General features: G+C 37.9%; 1 long non-coding RNA gene across 1 annotated transcript in view; it reads left to right on the forward strand.

Annotated features, from left to right (window-relative positions):
- LOC136797262 (uncharacterized) overlaps positions 1-9,426 on the forward strand; it is a 44,758-nt gene that overhangs the window by 15,990 nt on the left and 19,342 nt on the right. The gene's annotated exons all lie outside the window — the stretch shown is intronic.

Consider the following 9,426-nt stretch of genomic DNA (forward strand, 5'->3'; position numbering starts at 1 on the left):
CAGTACATGTAGACATTCATACATTTACTATCTATCTACCTCTCTCTCTCTCTCTCTCTCTCTCTCTATATATATATATATATATATATATATATGAAAGAACATTTAAAAACTGTGAGCCTCTCATTAAACAATTATTGAAGATGGTAAAAAATATCACTAGTTCTAATCAAGTGATAAAGAGCAATAGAGTTTCTATTAAAAACAGCAGATAGTCTGTCTGTTATGTTGATTTGCTTTTTATATATTAATTATAGTGTTGTTAATTGAGTCTTATCTATTTATGAGATTTGATTAGTTTGAATTAAAATTTTGTAAATCCATATTTGTTAATAGCCCAATTCATATATTTTTTATGATGATTATTCCTTTTAAATTTTGTTTTAAATAATTTTTCTCACTGTGCATGATTTTGAGTGTATCAAATTTTAATTTATGTTCTGTTTTCCTGAAATGAGTGGTGAGAGCAGTTTGGTTTATTTTGTTATGGTTTTCGTTAAGGAAGTTTTTTTTTCTTTTTTTTTTATGCCAAAGCCATTAGTCATTCGACCATTTGCTGCCCAATATAAGTTCCATTTTTTCAAATGGTCATCGGCAAAATTTTTTTTCTCAGTTCAGTCAGAGAAGGGCATTTGTCACGGTAGTCTCCTTCGTTTTCCCTTGGTTGCATAGTACACTTTTGGGGTCCTGAGCCAGGCCTATCCTGTGGAGATGTTTCTGCAGGTATTCGTGGCCAGTTGTCAGACGGAAGCAGGCTACTGCATCTCTTCTTGGGATATCAGCTGGGATTGAGTTTTATATCGCACTCTTATATATTTTCACTTCTCCCTTTTCCAAGTGAGTTGTTTTTATTTCTTCCTTAATTGTGGTCCTTTTCATTCTTTTTATTGAGTCATAGGATCTTGGATGGACTGGTTTTGGCAATTTTGCCCCCTCTCTGGCAAGGCTATCTGCCTCTTCATTTCCTGAAATCCTGCAATGGTTCGGAATTCATTGTAGGATCACAATAGTGCCTTGGAGTGTTAGGTAGTTGAGAAGGGATTTGCATTCCAAAACAGCATTTGATAGACTTTCATGCATGTTAATAACAGCATATTATAATGTTAATAATAGCTGCTTAAGAGTCAGTACAGAGAACAGCTTTCCTGTCTTGCCTTATAGACAGTGTTCTTAAGACAATAAGAATAGCTGCTATTTCACCATCGAAGTTTGTACCTTCCTTACCTACTGCAATACTGGATTAGAAATCTCTTGACCGCTGCTTCAGCATTTCTAACGGTTGATTCAGCTGATCTGTCCACATAAATATGAAGCCAATCCTAAGGAGGATAGTTTTGAGCTATTGTTTCCAGGGCTGGTGCTTTCGACTCATAGCTAGTTGTTGTTTCCTTATCAACCTGGTGGAGGAGTTGCAACTCAGCCTTGTTTGCATGATAGTGGATTAGGAAATTTGCCTATATAAATGGTTCCCTCTTTCTTCAAGTAAAGCCTTGGCTTTTAGCATGAATGATTTTTGTGTCTTGAGTCTTTGAGATGGAATTTTGTAGTCATTCCAAAACCTTGAGTCCGGACTTTGCATTTGCTCATGAAGACACATTGCAGTTCACTCATGTCGTTTAGATAGAGGTTCTATTGTGATCTGCAACTCCATAGGTGGAACAGGGGTTGAGCGTGGTGAATCCAAGATCAGATGCAGGATTTTGTTCTGCTGGCTGTCTAGCCTCTTTAGGGGCATCAGCGGCAGTTCAAATGTCTTTAGAACCATATTCTAAGGCTGGACGGATATAAGTCTTCTATGTGAGACCCATCACATCCTGGGTGGCTCCCCATGTTTTTCCTCCAATCTGTTTTAGGAGCTTAAGGCTTTTTCCACCATCTCTCCAATTTGCCTATTCCAATTCATTTTTTAATCTAAATTAACATCTAGGTATTTGCCTGTTTAGGTTCTTGGCAAGGGGACATATAGGGTAGATGACTTCCAACTCGTGCACTTTTTTTGACAATGTGAACAGTTGAAACCCAGTTTTCTGGGTATTCACTTCCATTTCATTAGATGTAGCCAAGTTGAAAAGCTTCATCATTGCCTCATTCATCATCGAGAGCACTTATGCTGCTACTGGTCACATATATTATAAGATCATCAGCAAACTTTAGAGCAGATATTCCGGGTATTTCCTCGAGCACAGTAACTAAGGCATCTATTATTATATTGAAGAGTGTGGGGCTAAGGACAGATCCCTGAGATACTTTTTCTTCTTCTCTCACTATCTCCTGTGTGCTGCTAAGCCTTGAGTAGCTGCCTCTGACCATCTTGTCCATACGGTCGGTCCCTGTCCTGTCCAAGCCTTCTCATCATCTTCTCGCCATGAGATGGCCAGCATGGTGCTTCCTCTCGCTGTACCAATTCTCTCAATCAGGTCAGCATATATGAGCCTTGGCCTACCTTGAGGTTGCCTTCCTCCTAGTCTTGTGTCTAGAAGCCACCTGACCTTACGGTCATCTCCCATTTTGTTAACATGCCCGAACCATTTCAGCTGTCTTTCTTCAATCACCTCTTGGATGGATCTAACTCCTAGTTCATCTCGTACCCTTTCATTCCTTAATCGACCTCGCCTGGTTTTTCCTAATATTTTCCATAGGAATCTCATTTCCGCAGTAACAACCTTGCTGGGATGATGGTCCAGGGCTGTCCAGCTTTCTGATCCGTATAGTAGTGCTGGGAAAAAAACTGATTTGAATAGCAGAATCTTCGCTTTCCTGCTCAACTCCTGCTTTCCAATGACTGTCATGAGTATCTGGTAGAATATTCCATTGGCTTTTTATTTTATTTTTTGTTTTTCACTCTATTTATGACCTCTTGGTCTATTCTTCCATCCTTGTTCCCAGGTGGCAGTAGGTGTTACTTTGCTCAAAGGTCTCTCCACTGCGAATGATTCTGAGATCTTCGTTCTTTCTTCCAACACACATAACCTTATTTTTGGCAGCATTGATTTGCACTGAGTTGTGGTTCTTCTTGCCACTCATTCACAGCAGCCTGGAAAGATTCAGCATTATCTGCAACCAGAACCACATCATCTGCATGTATCATTGTCTGTGCCAACGCTGGGGTTATGTTCCAGTACCCTACTATTGCTCTAGGTGTCCTTCTTTTACGGAATTTCCAAATGGTATCCATGAAAATTATGAGCAGCAGAGGGCTCAAGCTATCACCCTGGTTAACTTCCCTAAAGAAATGGAATGGTTCGGACTCAGTGCCGGCTAGCCTTATTACTCCCTTAAGGTCTTGTTATACCGCCTTGATTGCACTTATGAGATTCTATGGGATTCTCTTATCTTCCAATGCATCCCATATTTCCTGTCTAGGAACATGGTCGAAAGCCACCCGTAAATTTAGGCATGGGATAGAGGTAAAGCAGCTAGGTACTCTGCTTTTCCTCTATCCCATGCTTTCTCTACAATCATTCTCAGAGAGAAGATATGATACTGAGTCTGCCTGCTGGGCCTAAAACCTGCTTGTTCCTCTTCTAGATCTTCTTCCACCAGTTTCCTTAATCTTTGTTCCAGGATCCCAGCCGCTTTCATAGGAATCATCCATGTCTGGGACTTCTGGTTTAATTATTCTACCTCGTCTATGGCAATCTTGAAAGTTCCACCGCCTTTCTTCCATTCTGAATTTTTCTTGGAAGTATTTCCTCTAAACTTCCAGTTTGTCCTTGTCTTCTGTCATCAGCATCATCCTTCACACTCCTCACAGGCTTTGCTTTTTTGTTCCTTAGTGTTCTTGTGATGTGCCAGAATTTCCTTATATTTTCTTTATTGTTTTATCCAGCTCTAGCCCAAATTCCTCCCTAGATTTCCTCTTAGCTTCCTTAACTATTCTCTTGGACTTGTTTCTTTTCTCTATGCACAAACCCCAATCTCCTGGTGACTTGCTTTTGCAGTATTGTTTCCTTTCTTTGCTGATATGACTCGTTTCGCTTCCTCGCTTCACCACATAGTCTTAGTAGTAGGTCTTATTTGTTGTAAGCCACATACCTCCTCGACTGCCTTCCCTGAGCTACTCCCTGGCTAAAAGTTCTAAAACTTGAACATCACCCATTGTATCTTACTCTGAGAAACAACTAAGCAAAGAAGGGCCGTATGGCTTGGTACATTTTTCCATTAACATTCTTTTTCAGGAGCTTATTTAGAAGTACTTTCCTACAGACTCAGTTAAAAGCAGCTTTAAAGTCAATGTACACTGCAAGAGTATGTTGTTTGAATTGGAAGTCACTTTTTACGTTCTCATTGAAACAAGGCACCTGTTTAGCTGTACCTCGGTTCCTCTGAAAACCTGCTAGCTTTAAATACATACTATTTCCTCTATATAGATACATCTGCAGCCGAGCTAAGACCATTCTTTTATAAAGCTTAGAAAAAAAACTTGGGAGTGAGATAGGTTGGTAGCTTAACGGGAAAGATGGACCTTTGCCTTTCTTGGATATTGGGATCGGCTCAGCCTTCCTTCAGGCACTAAAGTATAGCGAACTCAATACAATATTAAGAAAGTCCAAAAGTGTAAGTTTGGCTTTTGCATCCAGGTAAATAAGGAACTCTGGTAAGATGTCATCTGGGCCATCCCTTTTCCTCTTCTATGTTTATGCCAGAGCAAGTTCAAGTTCTTCAAAAGTGAAATCATCTTCAAAGAGTTCATTTTCAAAGGAGTTCAGAAATAAGATTGGTTGTGTAGTGTTTATCATCCTTTTTTTGTTCTGTTGGTTTGTAGTTAGAGGTCCTTGGAAAAATTTACAGAAGTTCCTTGCTATGGAAAGTCCAGGAAACATCCCTATTATTAAACTTCTTTTCCACTATTCAGCTTTGAAATAAATCTGTGAGCTTTCATCCCTTCTCTTCGAAAGTCCAGATTGGCCATCAATTCTCTGAAAGCTTTTCTTTTGGCTTGAATAACATTGAACTTTAGGGTTGCTGTAATGTGTTTTAGTCTGACAATATCATCCAGTTTTTTTTTACCTTTCAGCATCTTTTCTGGCTGGATCCTTATTTTCTTTTAGTTTCTGAAGATTATCATTCCAGAATGGGGAGTGCTTCTTAATAAATCCCCGAGGAATAGATTGCTTTGCACACTTGAGAATTGCTGCTTGAAGTTTGTATCGACACTCAAATTAATGATTTCAGGAGTAATGTGTGTGTGGGTGAGTTGAAAGAATTTATTCCCATCTACCTTTCTCAAATTCCATAAGAGTGTTGAGGTTCTGAACTATTAATTGATTTTGGTAGGCCAGCAGTATTTTGTGACCAAATGCTCCCAGCAGTGAACCAACTGTATGTGAAATCAGTGGACCAATACATGGGTGACCTCAATTAGAGGTCAGGGTGGAAGCTGTTACCTTTATGATCCATGAAAATGGACTTGGAAATTTTGTTTTCCACAAAGTCTATCATATTTGTGTCAATGAATTCCTCCACACTTTTTCCCACTGAGTTTGTATTAGTGTAGTCCTGAAATCTAGAGTGAGCATTGAAATTTCCATACAAAAAGAGATTTTCCAGTCCAAGAGTATTCTAACCAACATAAATTTGGGTTATTATTAGTAGGATTGTAGACGATAAATCTTTGGTGAGGGAGGATGCTTCAACATAGATTTATTTCCACTCCTTTCAATTTATCATTTGCATCCATGTCCTTTTTAATCCGGAACTTGACTGCAAAGGAAGACCTCGTACCAACAATTATTACTGATGCTATCTGCCTAGCTCTTGGTATTGAGTACATTTAGTAGTCTGGGTACTTGTATTCCAGAGAATCAGTAATAGGGCCTGCTTCAACAATGCAGAAAAGATCAATTTTATTTGAAGATATAAAATGTTTTAACTCAGTCTACTTTTCACTGGTTAGACCACCAACATTCCAAAAAAGAACCTTTAATTTTGTGTTGGTCTGGTTTTGTATTGGCCATGTTATACAAGGCAGTCTGGTGACTATGTTATGAAAGTACAACTGGGAATATTGTGTTGATACACTCTTCTTTTTAGGTACTATTGAGAAGTTCCAAAATAATTTTCATTCCAAAATAATTGTTGAGTATTTCATAAATTATATTAGATTGCAGCTATAATTTATCTTTACTATTACTGTAAAGTTTGAATAAAATAACTGTGTTTTTGAATGTAATGGCATAATCATTTTTGTTTTTGTTATTGGCCAGAATTTTTTTATTTTTTCAGAAAGTATAAGTATGTAGGCAATTGTGCAGTATCTTTTACTGTAGGTTTCTTGATGATTTTGTAGTCCCAGTATTAATATTTGTTTTAGTAGTTGGCAAAAAAGTGTGCATGAGTACCCATTTATTAACAGGAGACTGTTTACTTCAGTTTTTTGCTGCTTTTTTTTTTATAGGGAGTATCAATAGTCTTGTCTGGTTTATTAAATTTTTCTGCAGTATTAATTTTGTATCTTTAGTGACAATGGCTTGTATAGTAAATATTTCTTCTGGAGTGAATGGTTTTTGACACCATTTTGTTTCTACTTCCCCATTTGGGTTTCTAATAAAAAAACATCTAAAAAGGACATTTTAATTTCCACTTCATATTTGATGGTAAGATTTAATATAAGAGTAGTTGTTGAATTATTTTAAAAGTATTTCTTTTTTACAATAAGTTAAACATTTGTGAGCTCAAAAACTGAAAACAGAAAAGAGACATAGAAATGACCAACTCGCTTGTTACTCAAAGACTGCCTTTTATTGTGTTCCATACTAATTCTATATATATATATCTTTGATCAGCTGATCTACTCGATCATCTGACATTGAAATAACAGTTGACTAAGGCTGTAACTTCCCCCCACCAGTTTATAAACAATCCTCATAGTCTTATACTATACCATAAAATAATATAAGATACAACAACAATAACTATTTACAATAAAGTATATAAAATAAACAAAAGAAAACATTGACAGTCCTCATAAACTATTACAAACTAAAGGTAAAGCAAAACAAAAATAAAATCATGACTTTATAGAATTAAAAATAAAATGCAGCATAATTTATTCAGTACATTGCCATAGTCAAAGATGAACTAAACAAAAATTAAATCACCCCTTAAGAAGAAAACATAACATAACAGATAAGTTGAGATGAGGACACTCCGGATTACTCTTTCACAGGTGTTTCGGTTAGTGGGACTTGTTCAGTATGAACAGCGCAGTTGTTCAATATGAACTGTCTTGCGCTTTTTGGGTTCTCCAATACTCTCAATAGTTACATTATGTTCTCTTATTATTATCACCCTGAATGGTCCCTCATATCGCTGTACCTTACCCCGGTTTGATCCCAACTTTCTATATATAATTGTCCCAATTTTATCATTCCCTTCCTATCTGTGAGGTTTAAATTCTCCAGAGCTAATCTTCTGGATTTTTCCCTCTCCAATTTTCCCTAGACTTTTTCCCATAGCTTTTTCCTAGTGACATGATTGTTGCTTATCTTGTTACCACTGTGCCCTTATAGTCCTGACAGATTCTGCAAAGCCCGAAAAGGATCTCCAACGGTGAAAACCCCGTAACGGTGTGCACTGAATGATTGTATGCCACAATTGCCTTTGGCATTGCCATATCCAGTTCCAGTCCTTGGTCTATCTGATACAATCGAAGGTGATTGCTCAGCGTTCTGTGAAGCCGCTCTACGCCTCCTCTACTTTTGGGGTGTCCTGGTGCGTTGAGGTGCCGTATCACATCCAAGTACTCTATTTTTTTTTGTATCAAAGAGTCGTCAAATCTCTTCCACCATCCGATGAGATGCATTCCGGAACTCCGTAAAACTGAGACCACAAGCGGAGAGCTTCTAAAGACATATCTTGCACCTGGTGCGCCATTGCCGCCTTACTGAAGAGGTCAATCATGGTCACATATTTGTACCCTTCTATGTAAATTTGTCGATTTGTAAATCTTTGAGTGGTGCATCTATGGTAGGTGTCTTCCCCTGTCTTCCTTTAGGTAGATGTGTGTCGCACTTAGTGCGTAGACAAACCTCACAGCTTCCTACAACCTCTCATATAGTCTTCCTCATTCTCCACCAAAAGTATCTTCTCTTTAATGCTTGCATAGTCTCATGGATTCCCCGGTGATTTCTCTTACCCAGATGATACTCTAAGGTGACTTCTCGTTGTTCGTCTTCTGGAAGAAGGGTTTCCACCATCAGTTTGCAACGAATGAATGTCCTGTCCATTCCAATCTGTTCATCACGCTATAGCTGTTTGATCTTTTCCCAAACGATTTCGTTGCCAACATACAGGTGATGCTATTCTCCAGACATTGAAGCTTCATTCAACATTCTACAGATCTGGTCATTCTTCACGCCTGGTTGCAACCAGATCATTGTTATTTTACTTCTCCCATATTCACTATGTTTAATTTTGGTCATTCTGGTGGTTTTTGTCTTCCAAATAATTTGTCTCTCATTATCATGAATATATCATGAATATGTCCTCATATGTCCTCTGGGGCCCACCTCCCTCCTCCAAATTCCTTCTTTAATCTCTCCTTAATAACTCTCCAAGGGGTCTCTTCGTCCACCTGAATCTGATTGAGGATGCTCCTCTTCATTCTATAGACGACCGCCACTGTTAGTGCCTCCACATCTTCACTATCAAGTAGATTTTCAATAGACTTTGCTTCGATTCGGCTTAGTCGGTCACCCCTTTTTATAAATGGGTCAGTTCTACCCCCCCCCCCCCCCCATAACTGTTCCATATAAAAAACGGCCTTCTCAAGTCTTGGGTGGTTGCAGTATGTACTTATATCCACTCTAGCATTGTTGTGTGTGCTTCTGCAAGAGAGTCTGGTAGTGGAGGAAACTCTGGGGGTGGAGGATTCCCTTCTGTGGGAGGTACGTTCTTGACCCCATTTTGTGATTTAAAACTTCCAGGTTCAAGACTGCTCATCCTACGATACCATTGCTATTAGTAGCCATTATTTAAAAAAAAATGAGAGAGGAAAAAAATTTGAAGATGACAAAATAACTACAAAAAAATTCTTAAAAGAAAAAATTACTCCAGTATATAAAGTTCCTGGGTATCAGCACCAGTTAAACGTTTGTGAGCTCAAAAACTGAAAAATAGAAAAGGGAGATAGAAATGACCAACTCGCTTGTTACTCAAAGACTGCCTTTTATTGTGTTCCATGCCTCTATATATACATCTTCGATCAGCTGATCTACTCAATCACCTGACATTGAAATAACAGCCGACTAAGGCTGTAACTTATACATATATATTACAAATAGAATAATAAGTTAAAAATCATTTAGGTAAATTAATAATACACAATAAACAGTTATCTAAGCATGTTATTAATATTTCTGTTTATTGACAAGTATTGTGTATTATTAATTTACCTAAATGATTTTTAACTTGTTATTCTATTTG

This window comes from Halyomorpha halys, unplaced genomic scaffold (genome assembly GCF_000696795.3).
Source record: "Halyomorpha halys isolate HHAL.00 unplaced genomic scaffold, Hhal_1.1 Scaffold213.1, whole genome shotgun sequence".
In the NCBI taxonomy this organism is placed as follows: Eukaryota; Metazoa; Arthropoda; class Insecta; order Hemiptera; family Pentatomidae; genus Halyomorpha; species Halyomorpha halys.